Source organism: Neopsephotus bourkii, unplaced genomic scaffold, assembly GCF_033783945.1.
Source record: "Neopsephotus bourkii isolate Nb327-2 ecotype Australia unplaced genomic scaffold, CSIRO-AGI_Nbou_v1 NB_804, whole genome shotgun sequence".
NCBI classification, from domain to species: Eukaryota; Metazoa; Chordata; class Aves; order Psittaciformes; family Psittacidae; genus Neopsephotus; species Neopsephotus bourkii.
Window position 1 is genome coordinate 2,525,075 of NW_026901300.1, and position 20,879 is coordinate 2,545,953.

General features: G+C 41.4%; 1 long non-coding RNA gene across 1 annotated transcript in view; it reads left to right on the forward strand.

Moving 5' to 3' along the window:
• The first annotated feature begins 243 nt into the window (after window positions 1–243).
• The window catches only part of LOC133213350 (uncharacterized), a 29,139-nt gene continuing 8,503 nt past the window's right edge, over window positions 244–20,879 (forward strand). The window contains exon 1 of the long non-coding RNA XR_009725789.1: window positions 244–345. This is a non-coding gene — a long non-coding RNA (uncharacterized LOC133213350). The remainder of the gene's footprint in view (window positions 346–20,879) is intronic.

Consider the following 20,879-nt stretch of genomic DNA (forward strand, 5'->3'; position numbering starts at 1 on the left):
GTTGAAAGGCAATCATTCAAATGGCACATGCTGATCTGAATGATCTGCATTTGTGTGTACAGGATTTGGGGGTTTTACACTGACACATGAGCATTTTCGTACATACCAAAATTAATCACTTGCATATACACAAACTGGCAGATTTTAAACCAGTGGCATTGAGCGTCATGCAGATTTGTGGGACACAGCTGTAAGCAGGATCTCTGCAAGGATTCACGGTGATATTAACTTTGGTCTTGGCCTCATCTTAACCGGAAGAGTCAGCAGAGCAAAAACTCCATCCCATCCCACCACTGGCTTCTGTGCTGGATTAAGTAAGGCTAGAATTCAGACCTCTCATAGCAGGTAAAAAGATACATGATGTCTTCCATGTTACTTCTGCCAAAGAGGTTTCTTATTTTCCCCCCATATCACAAAGTCTGATGCTCTGAGTGCGCGGTGGACACCTGTGCATTGTAGAAGGGTACTTCTGCTGCACTCAGTTTTCATCAGGGGTAGCATATCAAATGTGAAAAACTGTAAATGGTTGCTGGTGTTTCAAAGCAGAAATTGTCTTTTGAAAAAAATGATGTTCCCAATGCTGGCATGAAATACTTGCCTGAAGAAAAATGTTACAGTCCTTCAGAAATCATAAATGGTAACAGTGAGGTATCAGAAAGAGAAAAGCTCTATGCAGATACCTCAAGGAAAAACAGCTGGTGGTCACTCATTTCTTTGGGTGACCTTCAGTGTTACACTGCTTGATTTGTGAGGAGTCATCCATTTGAGCTAAATAATGTGATCATATTTTAAAGCAGAAGCATCTATTTAGAGCTTCAGTCCCCAGTGAGTAAGTATTTCTTAAGAAACGGTTGAAACTGTCAGTATTTTAGGAAGGCTGGAGGTATTGCAGCCATTTCCTATCAGATGATGTGGCTCTAAGTGTGCAGGGTAATAGGACTTTTTTGAGCAGATTAGGTTAAATACTAGACCTGACTTCATTAATGCTGACGGAAACACAGAGCTCTGTATTCTGTGAAAAATTACGTTTTGAAGGAAAACCTCCTTTTAAGCAAGAGTTCAGACTGTTACATTTGATACTGTTGTAACATAACACATTTCAAAACTGAGTGTCAAGAAGTAGAAATGTTCCAGTCCTATAAGAGCAAATTAATACATTTTGACATTATTGGCGGTCTTTGTTTCTGCTTTTTAAACGAATTTCCATCAGAAAACCTTGCATGGGAAATAAATGTGGCAAACTCACTCTCAAGGATCTTGAGGCAAGTAATTACTCAGTAATTTTTTTTAGGTTCCTTATTCTGATTAAATAGTGAATAAGTAATCATCATTTATCTATGGCCCGCTGCATTTTTGTTGTGCAGTACAAAACTGCGACAGTGAGCTCAGAAAGTAACCTTGTTGCCTTTGCTGTACCGGCACCCCTGATGATTCTTGTACACTAACAGGGTAGTAATAAATAGAAATGTCTTTTGAATTACAAGTTCCATTGGAATCACAGGGGGAAGGACAGTGTTTGCCAAATTGAGGAAGACAAAACTGGCATGAAAGGAATTTTATGTTCAAGCTTCTCAGAGGGGATTAGAAGTGCTTTCTTAATAGTGACTGAAAGGAAGCTGGAATGGTGTCATTGAATGTACAGACATTGCCCTGCTTACGCACATACACACACAGAGTCACCACATACAGCAGCACAAGGAGCAAATGCATGAAGTTGCTGCAATGTTTGAGGGGGTTTTAAAATACTTTTTTTTTCATCCTTCATCTCCACATGCTAAATATATAATAAGATACCTTGTTTTCTTGCCCTGTAGACCCACATGACCAAAATGAGGGACATTAGTAAGTGTTAGAAAAAGTATTCAAGTGTGAAATGAATTTCTCAAACATTAATAAGTATTTCTAGAACCTCAGTTTCATAATTTGACAGTTCCACAGTTAATAAATCACAGCAAAAGGAAAGTGTGATAACAGCAGAGCAAAAGGAAGCCTGGATCTATGAAGTGCAACTGAGGGATAAGTGAAAGAAGTATGCTGATGACCCTGAGTTTACTTTTGGGTTTTCTGAGCTTTCACTCAATTAAATTCATTCCTCTCCTCTAAAGACCTATTATGTGCCTTTACCTACGTTCCTAACTGATTTTTCTTGTAATTCAGCTCCTTTGCCAAGTTATTTCCATGATTTAAGGAGCACTGATTAAAAAAAAAAAAAAAAAAGAAGTAATGCTGAGATGAAAGGAGCATCCACACTATATTGGAAAGGGTTTTCTAAAGAGGTGGGTTGATTTTAATTAACTTCCTGAATGAAACAATTCAGGTCTGGAGCTTGCAATCTCCAATAATCACTCTTTGGCCTCTGGATGAAAAAGGGAGTCAATTACACAAAACAATGCAACAAAAAGGCAGTCAATGGAAGGAAGTAGTTATGTGTATTACAGCAGTATACACATTAAGGGAGGCCCAGCATCTAGAGGCCTAAAATGAGATTAGTCCCCACTGCGGTAGACACTAAATACACATTGGAAGAGACAGCCCCCTCACTCCAAAGCTTATCTTCCCTGCAAGGCTAGTTCCTGTTTATGTATTTTGAGCATTTCCCCTAATTCAAACTCTATATGCACACAAAAAGCTTTAACTTTACAGTGAGTTGTTGTCCCAGGACTGCAACAAACAGACGCTTGTTACCCAACAACCATGTGCCAATGTGACTATTCTGCAATACAAACATTGCTTAGCATCACTCAGCTGCTCCTGCATCCCTCTTTTCCTCTGTCCCCCTTTTTGTGTGTTCTGAAAAGAGTTGACCTAGACCACATTTTCTCTAGAAGGAGTTAATACAAAAACCTGAGGAAGCTCCCAAGACCTTCCAGTTAAGTAAGAAAGATCAAGAATGAGAGAAAAAAAAAAGTGGCTGAGAGAGAGAATGGCTTGTTAAAGCTCATGATAAGCAGATCTTTGTTCAGCTCTTGCCACAACAGGGTTCTGGTCTCTACTGGGACCACTACCTGCTGCCATAACTTATATAAGCCATGGTAATACACAGGCTGGCAAGCTTGTGTGAAAAGGGAGAACCAAAGCAGCATACACATGGGAAAAAAAATTCAGCTGGAAAAATGAAAAATATTCTCAGGCCTTGCCCATCTCTGACAATGATGGTTTCCCATCAAAGGGCCCCAGGATTTGATGTGTCACTGTAGCAGGCTTTCCAATTCCTGCAACTTTCCATACATCTCGGAAGACTTAGGTTCTAGGGTTAGAAGCTCTGAGTGTAGTTTAGGAGCTATAGCTGTTACTTTGGTTTATTAGCTATTGAAATTACCTGCTGGGCATCTGCAGACTCAGTATGGTTTAAGGTTATGAAAAATCTCAGTCTCCTTTATGTCCGGGGTTGGCAGAAGGGAACAACACAATTTTCACCCAGGTAAAAGGGAAGCTGAACAGCTATCAAAGACCACAGTAACCAGGGAGAGACAACATGAACACAAATGAACTTGAAAACAGTGGGTTTGTTTTCTGTTGCATAACAGGTTGGGGGTGCCCTTGTTTTTAAAAGATAGACATTTTGCTGGTGTTATTTTCTTTCAATGATCGTATGAAGGGTCTGCCTGTATCCATCTATTCTGCAGAGATAGTTCATCTCATGTCCACTTGATTTCTTCTGTGTTACAAGTACAGACACAAGCACAAGAAAGCAGCATTAAGCACAAAGCAGTGGGCTTAATATGCTGGATTGGTTTCTCCAGAAAACTAACACAGCCTTAGGAGTTTGACTCCCTCTTTCAGAAAGTCACTTCCACTTTCCCAGTAGACACATGAGTTTAACTCTACCAGCCATTGCTGTCTTTTGGCTTAGACAGGACCTAAATATTTACTGTCAAATGTAACAAAAATGAAGGGAAATCATAGCAGAGCAAATCCAGAGACACAAGCTCAATTGTCTCTTCTCAGCAGTTCACCTTTTACCCTCCTTCTGCTCCCCTGCAACAAAGCATCCTCACCCTTTGCAAATAGACTCTAAAGGCCACAGCCTATCAATATCTGAATGAAAAGAACCCAGCAGAGTCAAGGAGTTTTTTGTCTTTCTTTGGTTTATATTTTCTGTAAGTCCTGGTCTGAATTTAATACCATGCTCTTGCCAGCAATGCTTTAAGATAGATTCCATTCACAGCAGCAAGACACACCCTCACTTCAGACATACATCTATGCCACTGCACCTTCAACATACCCAAGCAAAGCTCCTCGGCTTCTCCTGAGCAGAGAGTGTAAGTAAGTCGAGAGGATTGTGCTAACTGCTCAGTTTTCTGTTGCTGGCAGAAAGAGAAAACCCTTGTGATGGAGTTCAGAGTCTGAACTCTGTCACCTGTCAGTTCCACTGACACTAATGTGGTACTTCTGGGTTAGGATTTGGTTTAGAAAGGCCATCCTCAACTAAGCAAGCACACTGGTTTAAAAGGAAGCATACTCATGAAACGTTGCCCTGGAGTGGTTGTTTTTATTGATATAATTAAGATCAGAATCTGAGCCACTGCCTATAAGCCCAGAAGACAATTAATGAATAGTTTAACCAGGGAAGTGGCTTCTGTGGTAAGAAAATGAAATTGGCATTTAAAAGTGAGATTTCCTTTACCACTCCTGGTGTATTTTTCCCTTTGTCAGCAGAATTAGTGAGTAAAAGAGTAAGCAGAAAGGGGCTACAGAAGGAGTAGGGAGACTTCAGGGCTCTGCTTTTATCAGAATGGCGCATGTCCTGGCGTTCATTGTGAATCACCTGATCTATGGGTTTAGCAGAAGAAAATCTGAGACACTTGGAAAATGAATGAAAGTGATCCTGAATGGGAGGAAGAAAAGCTTAACGTAAATAGCTAAAGTCAATCTGTCGAAATGTCACATGTAAGGATGGCTCTGTTCTGCTTAATGACAAGAGAGCAAGAAAGGTGAGGGGGAGGAAAGGGACCCTTTTGAAAGGCTGTTGTTCTAATGTACCTGTGTTTATTTTAAAAGCTTTTCAAGGAGGTAGGGAGGGAAGCTACTGTCTCTCAGTGATAAAAGTTGAGTGATTGAAGACACCATTTGGGGGCAATCTGTTCTCTGTCTCTGTAGTTGCCCACAAAATTCCTGATATGCAGGTAAAGCAAACTGAGAAGAATGTGGCCGATGGGAAAAGACTAAGAATCAGGAGTCCTGGGCTTGATTTCTAATTCTGATGCTGTTTGTAGAGGTGAGCAACGTGAATGTTCAGTGAAACCACCTATCTGGCAAGTGGGAAAAATAGTCTTTACTCCATTCATATGACAGGGGAGCAATGAGATTTAAGGAGTATTTGCCAAACAGATTGGTTTCCTGGTGAAAAGGAGCTGAGACACATAAAGTATCTGGTAATTCAAACAAACCAAATGTGTACAGCTAGATCCTTACTGATGGAATTCTCATTTCTGTAACATATCTGTTCCTGTTCTAATTAGACATGGTGTGTGAACATCTGCACCTACCATCTCCCTGTTAATATCATGGTTTATGGCTCCTCTTACAAATGGATTCTTGCTCAGTGTCCGATATTAAATGGTTTCAGGCTCGAGTCTACTGTGCTGTATGTGAGCTAGTCTGTTTCAGGAGACAAAAGCTTTTGCTTCAGTTGCTGTCATGTACAGACACTGTAACCTGGCTCTTGTGGAGAAAGCTGGCTGTGGAACATCTCCCAGCAGGTTGCTGAAGATAAAGGTATTCTTGGGTTTAGTTCCAGGAGATGGTTCTGCCAGAAGTTCAGAGTCAGTTCCAGCACTTGCTGACCCCTGCTGTCCTCACACACCTCAAAACGGCCCTTATTTAGCAGACAGGAAAAATCTCTTTCTCTTTGCCTTTCTCCTGTGCTCTCTCTTTCATGTAATGTTGTCCTTTACGAACAATGACATATTCTCACTGCTTCTCATATGCCCTTCCACTGAGATGAAAAGCTAGGTCCAGATTTGTTTTTGCTGTCATTCCAAATGAAGCCAGAAGAGTTATTCTGGGAATCATCTGCACTCTGCACTTTACCTAAACAAATTTGAAAGGACAGGTTTTTGAATGCAACTGATCCTGCAAGGTATACAGGGTCTTTAGTCAATGAGAGGGAAGGACATTCAGAGCCACACTGCAGGAGACCTGGCTTTTTCACAGCACATGCAAAATGGTTCCCAAACTTTTTTGCCCATGTTTTGTGATGTGATCAAAGTGGTGCTCAGAAAAAAACGTAAGAAATGAGAAAAAAAAGAAGGGAAGAGGAAAGGGAAGGGGAGGGGAAAGGGAAGGGGAAGGGGAAGTGGAAGTGGAAGGAAGGGAAAGGATCAAGAAAAGGAGGAAGAGGAGTTTGAAATTCATACAGAATGAGAACAAGGATCTTTGAAAGGTCATAGATGAAAAAGAGGAGTAGGTTACGTGAGAGAGGGGAAGACATAATCAGCACAGAAGTCATCTTGTCCTGAAATTTGATGGAGACTGGAAGTTTCGTTAAGCCTCTTTCTCCCTAGTGAGTGCTATGAGACAAAAGGAAAGACACTTCAACAAAACAAAGTTGGATTACTATCAATAGACTAGGTTACTTATCAGTGTTGAAGTTCCCTACTACACATAAGAATTCCATCATCTTTTCTATGATTTGTAGTAACTGAGCACAAAATCTCCTAGAAAAAAATGAATGCTGTCTCAAAGCCAAGACAAACAGCATCACCCGAGTGAGTCTGTGGGTATGTTTCGATGGTGGCCAGTATCAGTGTCAGTGCAGAACTCCTGAACAAGGAGAGTCAAGGCTTAGCATGGCAGAGCAGTTGGGAAGTTTTAACCTGAACTAGGTTCTAAGTCCCAGCTTCATTTTTCCCAGCTCACCATTGGAATTAACTGCAAAGGGCAATGAGTCATAAATTCTGACCCCTAAAATATCTATCCATGGGAGTTGGGCTCTTTGTCCTTGAGGATCTCTGCCTGTCGCTTAATGGAGCTGCAGCCCAAGAAGGGAGACAGATGGTACTGATGGACTGAAATTATACTCAGCTAAGTGCAAAGCTATAACTGTTATTTGTCATTCTAACATCACTGATTTGTCTAGAGAGAAAAACAAATAACTTGTTGGGGGAGTGAGCAACCGACTGGCTGTGGCCAGGCCAGATTGGAAGTGGGTGTAAGGCTCAACACACAGAGACCCAGGTGCCATCAGCACTCAAGGGAGGCTATTAGGATGTCATTTCAGTTTCTTTCTCTGTCTGTCTCTCTCTCTGCTTGCTGTGGAGGTGGAAGGTGCATGTGTTGTGAGGTGAACTGGGGAGTGAAGATAAAAATCTGGGGTAAGGAAATGCTACAGCTTTATCTCTGTTCTTTGATGTGGCAGGACAAATTAATTGATAACAGAACCAGCCAAAGCAGATGTGGTCATGGCCTCCTGAACTGCCCTATTGCAAGGAAAGGGCCTAGCAACATCAAAGACAAAGGTCAGCCAGCATTCCCCAAGCACAAAAAGACAGATCATGACAGGCAAATAGCTCAGGCTGCCATTGGAAAGGGGTTATTACCACGAAAGATGATGTCCGGCACATGGCCACTGTCCCAAGCACCTGGACTCCATGGCTCCTCTTCTCTCTGATTTCTTTCTGTACCCAAAGGCAGAGTTTGGGCCTTATATTTTTCTGTAAAAGTGACTGTTACTTTGTGTGTAGTGGCACAAGAGAATTAAAGCACAAAGCAGACTCCAAAGGAGCAGACCAAAGCCCACACAATTTAGTTAGAAATGCAGCCTCAGCTAGTTTGAATCCCCTTGTAGCCATGTCTTTCGAAACTACAGTAAACCTATCTTCTCACTTCCTCCTAAGAGTAAAAAGATTTGGATTCTAGTCCAAATTCTACCATTTGCTGGCTGTGTGCCTTGGGCAGATCAGTTCCTCTCTTGTGTCTGACCTTCTTCATAAAATGGAGGTGACAAAGAAGGCCACTCTGAGACCTCCAGAGCTAATACAACTCCAGATAAGATTAGTATTTTTATATCTACTATTGTCTGTTTCTACCATTCCCTTTACTGTTTTCTCTAACAGTATCTAACAGTTTTCTCCAAGTATCTTTTTGTTTTTCTAACATGCTCCCCATCCATAACAAACATCTCAGAAAGCACTTGAACACTAAGCACTCACACCAGAAGCTCTGACCACACTGCATTTCTCAGCTTAGTTTCTTTGTTCCCTCTTTCTTTATCTGGGAACAGAAATAAATGTTTGTCCTTCAAATACTATGACCTTCAAAGCTGAAACCCTCACCCCCCTGCGAGCAGTTAGTAACTAACTGGAGTTGGAGATGTTCACTTTTACCATAGTACTGAATTCCTAACATTCATGTATTCATCCTTGGCACCATCATACAGCATCAGCATGGTGTAATAACATCAGCATGCAATTAATCCCTTTTTCTTCACAGGTGTTTGTCCAAGGTGTTTGTCCAAGCTATGTTTCAGTTCCTTGTCATGGATCTCATGCCTCTGCTCACCGATTTTCTGGTGGTGAGAAAACCAAGAGACCAGAAAATGCCTGTCAGAAGATGCGGGCTAGAAGGGAGCTGTGAAACCTTCCAGCCTAGCCCCTAGACATCCCAGGACATAAGGTCATGTAACAGAGAGCAATTGCCCCACAACTGAGAAGTAATCAGAGTGCCTAAATGACTACTGCACCCTCAGCTAGGAAAACCTGCATCACAGTGAGGTCTCTGATCACATACTGCAGGATATAAGACAGCTACTTTTCTATCATTCAGATAGTAAAGCTGTTACACAGGACACAGGCTATGCCATGACCTTGGAATTAGTTTCTTTTCACTACAGCAAGGCAGTTCCACAGCAGATCTTGGTGTTCTCAGGCATCCCAGGGGTGTTGCCAGCGCTGGCTACCAAGAAATGCTCAGTTGTTCCACTTTTAAGCGTCCTTGTGCCCATTATAACATTGTAACAAAAATAACCAGAAGCGGGTATGTGTTCCCAGCAGGCATCAGTGATTCACAGCAAACTGTACAAACCAATGCGTGACATAGATAAAGGCATTTGAAGCCCCAAGACACAGTTCTGGTGTGTATGTGTACTCAGGACTACAGCACCAGAAAACAGGACTGCAATAGCTGAACTCCCATAGTGTGCAGCAGTAACTCGGTGGGACAGGTCATTTATAATCAGCTGGGTCCTGTCCTTCTCCTGTGGAGAAACCTGAAGGAGAGACCTGGGAAAAGTTCTGGAAGGCAGTCTGGACAATGTTCTCCAAAGCTTTCCTACGAGCGGTATGGACAGCTAAAACTGGTACTCAGGGCACTGCAGAAACAGAGGGATGCTTGCTCTCCCCCTGCAGACTTGCAGCTCCCCTGGGGAAGGGAATCTCTTGATACAGTGCAATGCCTATTTGGGTTTTTGTTCATTTGCTCACTAGAGACAAGGGCTGACCCTTTTGTCCCCCTTCCCCAGGGTAACCTTGTGGACATGGAAGGTTGTACTGCTGGGAAAAGACGGATAAGAGGGATTAGTAAATGTGCCACACTAGAGAAAAAAAGCAGCCAGTGGGATGTTTTCAGACATGAGAGCAAATACAGCATTTCAGACCCAAAAATGAGCCCTGCTGGTTTCAGGGGAAACGCTCTTGTTTGCAAAAGTGAGAATCTAACCCACTGAAGTTACTTCTGATTTAGACGCAGTGTAACTGTTGTTAGATGCAACTAGCACAGTTCTGGCAAGTGTGAGGAAAAGGGGATCTGGTGAAATCTGTAGTTTGAATGTGAGGGGCAGTACCAGTCTGGGCCATGAGAACACACACCTGGAAAGCTGGTCCTGGGTCTCCAAGTGACCCTCATTCACCAACAGTTTCTCTTGGTTTCCCTGTCTGTCAGGGTGGGAAAGTGACACGGACCCTTTCTTGGAAAGTGATGTGACAAGCAGTAAGTATTAGACTGTAAGACAGCTGTGGAAACACTGACAGATCTCTTGGAATTACAGATACAGAAACAAGGAAAGATTTTGTCAGCTGGATACAAGGACTGAAAAAAAAAAGGACATTCTGACATGCTATTGCTGCTGAAGTACCCCCCCTAGAGAGGTCTGGCGAGGGCATTTCTCAGTGCCCACTCTTTGTCTGAACTCCTCCACATGCCTCAATCCTAATCCAGCACAGCAGAGACTCATCCTATTGTGTCAAAATCAAATGTACTCACAGGTAAATGTCACTCTGCCATAAAAAGAAAGGAAACCACTTAACTTTCTGCTTCTTTGTCTACCTCCCTCCATAATAGTTCTTGTCAATTTACATTATTCATGACTAGCAGAGCTAACTTAAAACGTATCTTTCAATGGAATATAATGCAAACAGTTTTCTGTGTGGGCAGGGTAAAACAAAATAATAATTACAATACATGATGATAGTGCTTATAACAAAATATTATTTCCATAAAAAGACTTTTGTGGCAGGAATACATACTCCAGCAACAACAAAAAACACTGAGAAAGAAAAACATCTCTGCTAGCATATTAGATTCTATGAATGACACTGATAGTTTAATTGTCTAAATAAACACTGTGTGTAGATAAAGTCTGACCTGCAAAGTGAATCCTTAGATCGACAGGATAAAGCAAATCAACTTTATGCCTCCCACCAGATACATAAGCAGACTTCTCCCTATGTGGGCACTCCAACTGCAAGCATCTGTCAGGATCATCTATTCTGGTAGCTGAGGTTTGGTAGTTTATGATAATCTGACAAAATTGCATCAGTCCATTTCAGACATTTTTGTCCTCTCATCTCAGCAATATGATTACTTAGCATTATGTCTGTAAAAGAACATGAGGCATACATGATTGTGCAACTAAGGGCAATGAACTACACTATGCATGTATATACATCACATGTATGGAATTTATTTAGAGAGTAAACACATAGCGATGTAGCTCCCCCATCCTAAATCAGTGAATAGAAAATCTAAAGGGAAGGTTTTTTTCACTGATCCAGCTGAGCTTCTGCTAGCTCCTGTTAGCTTTTCTGCTAGATGTTTTCTGCTTTAAAAGTGAAGTAAATAATGTTGGATTAAGGTACTCAGCCTATCAGGTCTCAAAAGTCGTGTGAAGTATTAAGAAGATACACAAGAGTATCTAACAAGCTAATTCAAGGTTAAGTCTACTGTCCAGAGCCAGAGCAGTCAATATTAAGATGATAGAGTTGACATAAAATACCTAAAGCAAAATCCCACCCTAACTCAGAGCTCCAAAGTGAATCCAAGAGATAGCTGACTGTACACAGAAGATAAATTGACAGGGATATATTCTCTTACAGCCCTAACCAGCACCACAGATCACAGTCACACAATGACAAACACTTGATTCAAACAAAATTGCTAAAACAAAATACAGCTGTAGAAGCAATCGGAACGTGTTGCCCTGTGTGAGAAACCACAACCCACAATGTCACCTGCCACGCTGAAATTGCCACTGTTAGGATTTTTTTGGCAATGTTATTACTGGAAGAGGTCCCTCCCATGTTACTACAGAGTCCTGATGAACCCCTGTTTATTCATCTTCCCCAGGACTATGGTGACCTTTCTGCAGGGTGAAAATGCTTTCAGAAACCATTAATCTCTCCTTGGGTGGCTAGAGAGGACCCATGGAGAGAAAGGCTTCCACAATCTTCCTCATCCCTGTCAACAAAGATCAGAGCCAGAAACTAGGTTTCTTGTTTGGCAATGTACAGGAATAAGCACAAAGCTATTACAGGGCAGAGCTCTGTAAAGATGAAGGGCTGAGAAACACAAAATGGAAAAGCAGTGCTGCTCAGTAAATATTGATAGATGTTCCCTGTACTCCCTCTACCTCTGTTGCACAGAGATCCCCTTCACCACTGCCTTTCACGCCGTCACTCTGTAGACTAGAACATTTATTCCTTTCACCTTTTGGTTGTTTAATTTAAAGCAGGATTCTGCATTTGCTCTGAAAAGTGAAGAGGTAAGAGAGATGGTAGGAAACTTTCCACTCAAGGCTTTCTGCTGAAGGACGGCAGCACAAATATAACCCCAGCTTATTGCATGAAACGAGGTGAAAGGTTTTGTCGGTGTTGATCAGTGTTCATTTCACTAGTACTGATTGCCCATTTTGGTAGAAAGATCAAGGGCTGAATGCTGAATGGAAGGAAGACTAAACTAACCTTTCTTCCCAGGAGATGATCATTGTAGGTCAGGCTTGAAGCATATTAGATGGGTATTATAAGGGGAAGCAATGCTGAAAGTCCTGCTGTGCCTGTTTGGCAGATAAATAAAGAATTTCAAGCTCTGGGGCAGACAAATCAGCAATAAATTCATATTAAGAAGTGTCTGTGAGATTTGCTAACGACTTCAAGTCCCTCAGGGCCAGGACCATGGCCTTTCATGTGTCTATAAAGCATGCAACTCAGTAGAGCCCTGAACTGAACAGGGCAGCCACATGTTCGACAGTACAGGTAGGAACTGTGCAACCGTTCTGTGGGCATACACGTGCAAAGAGGAACAGTACAAGTTCAGCAGTACGCACCTTAAACAGGTTTCAGTGCTAAATGCTCTATCCAGTCTTCTCTTCGTTCTCCTGCCAAGCAAGGCAGCATCTCCCCAAAAATAGACAGAGGGGTGTTTACTAAAGTCCTGGAAGATAGCTATGAGTTTGAGTACAGGTCTGGTTGTCACAAACTCCAAAATGAGTCCAGTTCCTGCTTTGCCACAAGTTTGGTTCTTAATCAAAGAGCAAGGACTTGGGATGAGATGCTCTCAAAGTGTCTAAATTATTTAAGAGCAAGAGAAGTGACTGAAGTTAGTGCGCTCCTAAGCTTCTTGCTCTTACAGTAGCATGCCTTTTCTCCCTGAACAGCATCCATACAACTGAACTGAAACTGCAGCGTAGAAAGGTGCTGTGAGGTTGAATTTGATGACTTCTGCAAAGCACTAACATAAATACTAAGTGTCACTCTGTGGTAGAGAGAGTTATGTAAGGTGGAGGAACAAGATTCTCTCACTAGATTGCTTTCAGTCAGCCACCTATGCTTTTTGCCATGCAAAGCTGAGGTAGAATTCCCCATTCAGCTACCCCTCCCTATCATAATGGCATCCTGGTTTCTGCCAGCTTCCCCCTTTCAAATTAAACAAACAGGTTCAAATGTGAAAACTTCCCTTTGATGGGGTATTATTCATTGAACTGTTCGGGGTTGGGCAGGATTTGAGTCTAGTGTACTGTCACATACAAGAGGGGAAGCAGAGGGACACATTGCTGCACAGAGTTTTATATGGGCAGCAAATTCATCCTGGCTTCAGGAGGTCCTGCTTTCTCTGCCCCCTCTCCATCATAATTAGACACATCAAAGAGCTGATCTGTCATCTGAAATGGCAAGATGCCTAACATTTATATCAGGAGTCAAGCCCCGAGCAAACAAAGATCAAGAACATGATGGCGAATGTGAAGGGGGAGATTGAAAGTCTGTCTGTGCACCCCAAGGAAGCTGAAGTGATGGAAAGTGTACAAGCAAAGAAGAAAAGGCAATCAGCCTTCCAATTAAAATCCCCAAGGATGAGAGTTTTGTCTGTGTTTGTATTAATCAAGGGTAAGAAATCAGACAACTCAGTGAGACAGGAGGAATTGTACTGAGAAGCAAAGGGAAAGCTGGGGGTCACTGGGGGATGGGTGCACACAGGAAGAAAGAAAACAATGACTAAAAATTTAACTACAAGGTGCTTAAAGGAAATAAAAACCTCCCCAGGTGCCGGGAGTGTTCTAAAGGCAAGACTGGCTTAACTCACCCCTCGACCTAAGCAGCAGGCTTTCTTCAAAGCAGAGACATACTCAAATATGCTTATGCAAAGAGGTTTTGAAGCTTTTATTGACAGCACTTAGCAACTATGGCTTTCCTGAACCTCAGCTTGCCTAAGGTGAACATTGCGTAGGTTTAATTTCTTCCTCTGGTCAGGGATGCTGTCCTTCACTCTGGGGCCATGCTGGGTGCAGTGGAGGGAAGGTTCTTGCCCACTTCTGTAGCTTTGAATCAGGAATTCTGCAGCTATCCCTACTTCTTGCACCCACAAGGAGCAGATCTCAGTCAAACTCATACTGATTAGCCTAAGGCAATAGATGGTGTCAGTGGCAGAGCCAGGATTAAAACTGCAGTGGTTTTTGGCTGCCAGTCTGATGCTCGAATCACTAGACCACACCTCTCATTATAAAATAATTGTCTGATTTTCCCTTTGAAATCAAAGCTGTTTACAATTATATGGGAGAGAGCAAGAAAATGCAATCTGGGATGGTTCTTTTTAAAAGCATTTGCACCTTTTTATGTAAAATTTCAGCCTGTGCATTCAGTTGTTAGGAAACTCTATTTAATCCCCTTTTTTTCCCTTCAATTTGACAGTAGGATTTATTTTGGAGAAACTGTCCAGGCTGAGATGAATTCATGTGTTTTTATCTTACAGAGAACTGCTGATTGTGACGGATATAAAATGTTACACTTTGAACATAACATCAATGTCTACTGCTCAATGAGTAGCTGAAGACTTTGGCTATGGATATCTTAGGAATTTATAAGTGGTGTAGCGAAGCAAGTTTTTTTCTGAAATAATTCAATACAAGCTCATAATACCATAAAAAAATGAGTATTGGGCATGTGTTTCTCTATGAAGTATTTAATTTTCTTTTACTAGTAATGAAACAGTGAATTCTGAATTCATAGTAGCATGCTACTGAGTAGACTAACCTACTGTGTGCCTTGAACTTCCATAAAAATCCACAAAACTACTCTGGCATTTCAAGTTGTGCAAGTATCTAAATACTGGCTGAATTAGGCCTTATTTAGTAACAGAAAGGGGCACCACCTTTGGAGGAACTTGTCAGAGTTGCACTGAAAGTTATTAATAATGAATATACCTCTCCTTTTTTACATGGAGTTTTGGGAGGGGTTTTTGTTACATTGCACCTAAGCTAGATAAGACTAACATCAGCAGGAGTCTTTCCCTCGAGTTTAAGGGGCTTTGGACTGGATCCTGGATACTTAAAGAGCTGTAGACAAGTCTGTATTGTAGTCAGCCTTCATATTTAGATGGTAATGTATATTGCTCATGGTTATTATGAAAATGATTCCAATTAGAGATACCAGATGCTGTGATATGAGGTAAGCTAAGGAAGCTGTCTTTAGTGAAAAATCACATCCAGACCTATCATTAACAAAAAAATGGCTGATATTTAAGACTGCACATACATACTAGTCACTGAAAGCTGTGCAATATCCTTTCCCTCATATAACTAAACCCAGCAAGAAGCAGAAGATGTAGAAACGATATTTTCAATATTGTCCCCCCTTCAAGTGAATTGCAGTTCTAATATGTTTCATGGCCTCTACTTTTTATAGCTACATATTACTTCATTAAACTACCTATTTAAGCAAGCAGAAAATCAAACCTAAAAACTATGTAATTTGTGCAATGCCTTCGAGTTAACACTGCTCTTGGAACTTTGCAGTTCTGTACCCTGTGGAAACAGACTCTAGACATGCATAGGTAGATTGCGTTTTTATTATCAGTGGCTCCTGAGTCAGTGCACTCACTGATGAGTCTGGCTAACAAAGCAACTAGAAGAGAAGGGTGAAAAGGAAGGGTAGATTTAACCCCAAATTGACAAAGTTCTATGTATTACTTTTTCTTCTTACACCCTATCTGCAGGAACAAACTATTTTCCAGGTTCAAATAGAGCTTGGGTGACATGTATATAGCCTCATCTTCCTGGGTGGCATATCACAAATGTGTTGACAGCAATCATGATAACCACATTTTGTTTTAGTGTTAAGCATAATGATAATGATGTAACCTTAGATAGTGCTGTATTGTAATTACACAGTTGTGCCAGTTATTACATAGTTATAACACAGATCAGCTTCTTGATCAGATATGCCCAGGAGCTTCTTTTGCTTTACGCCTAATGTAGGAACAGAAAACTAGATCCCTAATTAACTTTGATTGAACCTTGATTAGATAAGGGAGTGGGGCCAGTAGGCACCAAGCGGGCGGGGAAGTCAGCCCATATGTAGATATGTGAAGTGTGTAGGCACCATCCGGACTAGTCATAGGAAAGAGAAAGGAAACTCCCTTTTCAGGAATTGATACCTCCCGACAAGCACAAAGGAATTAGCCCAGACTAGCCCTCAGAAATTCAAGAAACTTCTTACCTTCCCCATTTAGCAATGCCCCCACCCTTTTAAGATGAGATTCTCAAGCAATTCACCTTGGGAACAGAAAGATTTCTATCATTCTCTCCTGCCATCACAGGAGAGAGTTGCAGGGAGAGCTTTGTACAAAACACAGTTATTCCTCCCAAGTATTCACTCCATACTCCTTTTATTTTCTGCTCAAAGTGCTGAATTGTTACTGCTATATAGAGCCCATTTGGCCTCTCAGAACACTTCCATTGAATACATGATTTAATAACCGGGTGAATGAAGCCAGACTTGGTTAAATGTCTGCTGGACAGCTGAAGCCTAAAAAGCAACAGATGTAGCTGAGTACAGCACAGCAATAATTTTGCTCACAAGACAGGAGATGTGCAAATGCCATTTCACTTTTCCAGAGCTGCAATGGCTCTGCAAGAATTGATTTTTGCACCCAAATTTGAGTGTGTTTGATAACGATACTGACAAGCCCCCAGACCTCAGGGTGCGAGGATGCGTATTATTCCAAGAGTAGAATTGCACATTAAAACTCCATATTTTTGGTGTCTATATACATTTTGCTAGGAATCATTAATGGTACAAGCTCTGTAGGAGCTCTAGGTTGTTGAGTATCTCTTAAAATCCAACTACTACGACTGCTACTAATCTAACCTACTTTGAGCAAATAAATAAATAAAACTTGGGACACTCATGGAAGACTTTCTTTAAAAAGATTTTTTTTCTCTGTGTTAAGCTGCCATATTAATTCCTAACCTGTTTTAAAGAGTTCTTTTTGCCAAAATTCATTACTGCAGATGAAGATATCTAGAGTCCTTGACCACAAAACACTAGAGAAGTTCAGGTGTTATCTAATGCTCTCAGCTGCCGTAGCATTTTGTACCACCCTGAACATGGAGGGAAGCACAAGCCACTGTTCTACAGCAGCAAGAACATCTGAGCCCCGTTTCAGCCCAGTATATAATTCCTGTGAAGTGAGTATCATATTGACTCCTGTGAGGGCACTAAGAGTATACCTACCATACTCTTTTGAAAGAGTTTAAGATCTTAGGTCTTTTGGGGCAAGTTGGGCTGATTGACCCAAAGAGAGAAAAAAAACCAAACTTAAAATAAAACTACTTCATTAACTAACCCAGTTACCCCAGTACCAGTGTTTGTACTGGATTGACAGTACACCACTCTTTCTAGATGTTATCGCACAGACTTTTCTAAGTCAGTGGAATATTCTGTTGCATGTAACAGCCAACTTTCAGCCCTTCAGACTCTAATATTATTCAAACAAGGCTTTTTTTTCCTATAGAGGCTGTGGATGTATCCCTCAGTGAGAGCTGTTTATGTGCCAACTATCTGGTTTCAAAGTTCTTTGATATATTATCTGTGTGGTATAGAAAAGCATGGCAATAATTTTCATCAGAAACAGGGAAAATGCATTAATTTCACTTCTGCAACACTCAGAAATGGCTAGAATGTTCCATTTCACATACATGACTACATAAGTATGAACACACAAATACAGATATAAACTGAACATGGACAGCTCGATCAGTTCAGTTCAGAGAGAGCTATTCAATGAGTGAAAAGTATAGAACCTGGCTGCAGGTACAACTGTGGTCAGTCCTATCAGTTTGTTGGGGACTATGGGAGGGAGTCAATACTTCCAAAATGCCTTCTCGCTCCCAGTAGCTTCTTGAAGCAGAGGACAGATCACCCAAACCTGAAACTTTATCCCAAGCTTCATTCAACTTTTGAATCACCAGCTTTTTGACTAAGCAAAGTAACAAGCACATGCTTAGCTTTGAGTTGCTGAGGAGGCTTCCTGATACTTGGATGTTTAAATTCAGGATATGCTTCCATGCCTTGCTGAACCAGAGGCAGTGTCATTAGAATTGATCCACTTTTCATTTATATCTTCCTGATAGCAAAGGACCTAATGGTGACATTGTAGGAAAAACATCCTTTAGACCTCTTAGGATATTGCAATAGCCACAGAGACTCCAGTCCAAATAAACTGTCTGATGATACTGATTTGGTTTCTGCTGAGTAGGACCTTGAGAGTGAGACAGCCAGCTCAGCTCCAAACAGAGAGCTTGGCTCTGCATTTGTCCCACTCCAGTCATTTTCATTTCACACAGGAAAAACAGCTTAGCACTTTTGCCTGCTTTACAGCCAGCGACACAGTGACAGCAAACTGTAATAAATGGTAGAGAGAATGTGGCTAATCTGTGCTTCCAGCATTTGAGCCTCTGAATAAAGTTATGTTTCATTTAGAGCTCTAAGAACAGCCTTGAGACAAGGGGGCACAAAATAACAAGCTTGTCAGCTTGAAAACTTTGTTGCCAAGTTTGTTCCTGGAGTTTTCTCTGAATCAGCCTATGTAAGTACAATGCTGGCTTTTTCTTTTTTTCCTGGAATTCTGTTGCCAGGATTGGCTTCTCTTTCTCCTTTAAGAAATCATCACAATTTCGGCGAGCACTGCACCGACTGCCAATGCTGTGCTACCAATAATTCACCAGAATTGAGAAACTTCTGTGCTTTCATTCGGCACAACCAAATTATCTCCTGCATGCCCAGATTTGTTCTGTTCTATATTACGTACTAGAGGCTCAATCCTACCCTGATACTGGGCACTGTCTCTAGGCTTTTGAGAGTATGAGCAGTCCCGAGGAATTAAAAGTTAAGATAGTGGGTGAACATTTTGGTTCAATTGAGGACACTCTGCTATGCATCTTGGAAAGGAATTAGAGGCTTGCAAGAACACCGCAAATTAGGAAACAAAGGCACTTTTTCATAATTTATCAAATTTTTGAGGCTTATGTAAAATTTTGTGATTCCTGTCAGCTCCAAAAGCACCTTCTGCAGGATGCAGCATCAACACAGATTACAAACGTTCCCTATTTAAGCAGTTTGCGAAGTTGGTATAAAACAAGATGTGACAGATGCAGGCAGGGCTGCAGAGATACCTTCTTCTAGGAATGTTTTTGGAGGTGAGCTGTATGTACAGCGAGGAGATGTTGCGTAAAGCTGAAATGAAATTTCTATATTAGCCTTAGTGCTTAGATTCAAACTTGTATTAACCTGGGAAATAATAAAAATGCCATTTGAAAGCCTATTCTTGTAACATTTCTGACCCACTTCAGACTCCTTTTGGTAATCTGGGAAGGGACCTTTGTTCCCATGGCAGCCCATAATTTCCTGACTGAAACAGTTCAGCTGAGCTCTGAATGACAGAAGCAGGCATTTGGATGCTTATCTTGCTTCCAAGTGTTCTGAGGTTCCTCATTTCTCACTTATTGCACAATGCCCCAATCTCACTGGGAAGGTGAGAACTGGATCAGAAAGAAATATAATTGCTTTTTTTTATTAGCTTATGATACAGTCCCGCCCTTCTGTGTTGCCAACTTACCCAGTTATTCACAAATGATGATATACGTACAGTGAATTATATAATTATCAGCCTATAATTACAGGTATATAGATATATACATCCCCCTGGAGGAGAGCTGGGCTTGGCACATACCTGCTTGCACCTCCGAGTCTTTATGGAATTCGTGCCCATTTTAAGTAGAAGATTATTTATTTATCAAATGCTTGAGACATTTTATGAAAAATGAACCCAAAAGAATCCTTTGATTCTTTTTAATAATGTTCATAAAGTACGTAACCGAACAAATCCAGGCATGCAGGAGCAAACTCTCCTGTGCACACTGAAAGCAGAGACGTTTCTCAATAGTAGTAAATTATTGGTAGCACAGCATTGGCAGTCAATGAAGAGCTTGGTGGAGCCGTGCTGATTTGCTAAGGGAAGAGAAGATGCCAGTCTTGGCACAGTGATCAGAAGCCAACACTGAGAAAGCAACATCAGGGCTCTGTTCCCACAGACACCTTCTTTTTTGAAAGCTTTGGACAAGAACTGGTTTATCTTATGGTGCTGCTTTAATGCTGTAACCATAGATAAACCCTATTGCCTTCCCACTATGTTTCAATGCCTCATTTTGTCATTGGGGCAGATAGTGATTCTCAGCTGATATAAATCAGCAAAGCTCCACTGATTTTTAACAAAGCTGTGCCAGCTTCTGCTAGCTGAGGGTCTGCTGAGGTATTTCTCTAGTTGTAAAGCAAAGAATCCAGCAGGCAATGCTGATGCATGTTGGATATCTTTTTTTTTTTGGGCTTGTTTTTCTTTGTTCTGTCTGAAATGCTGCTCTCATTCATAACTGCTTGGATGCTTTTAAGGCTGTGTACAGGAGTTATGGGGCCTAATCTGGCTCCTACGATGGTGCAAATCGAGAGTAGCTCTAGTTAAATCAAAGGCATTACTCAGAGGTATTGCGGCTCTGTAAAAGGAGCATACTTGTGCATAGCAACTGATCTGTAAATCTCATAATGTGCCCGGTATCTTTCCAAGAGTTTATTTGCAAACAAACAAACAAAAAGAAGCGTGGTGGCTGAACAGACTGATTCCAGCCTGAGGAAAATGGACTGAGCCTCCGCCAGAAATAAACTGTAGGCACTTGCTAATTACCATTTGTGGGCAGCTTACAAAGTTCAGTACAGGAGAAAACCACCCCATTCAGATCCTCTTTCCCAGTTTGATGACATCATTCACATCATTATGTTGTGATATGCCAGATGGGAAAATTTGAGGTGGGGATGAAGTGAAAATCCCGGTTACACCTTTTC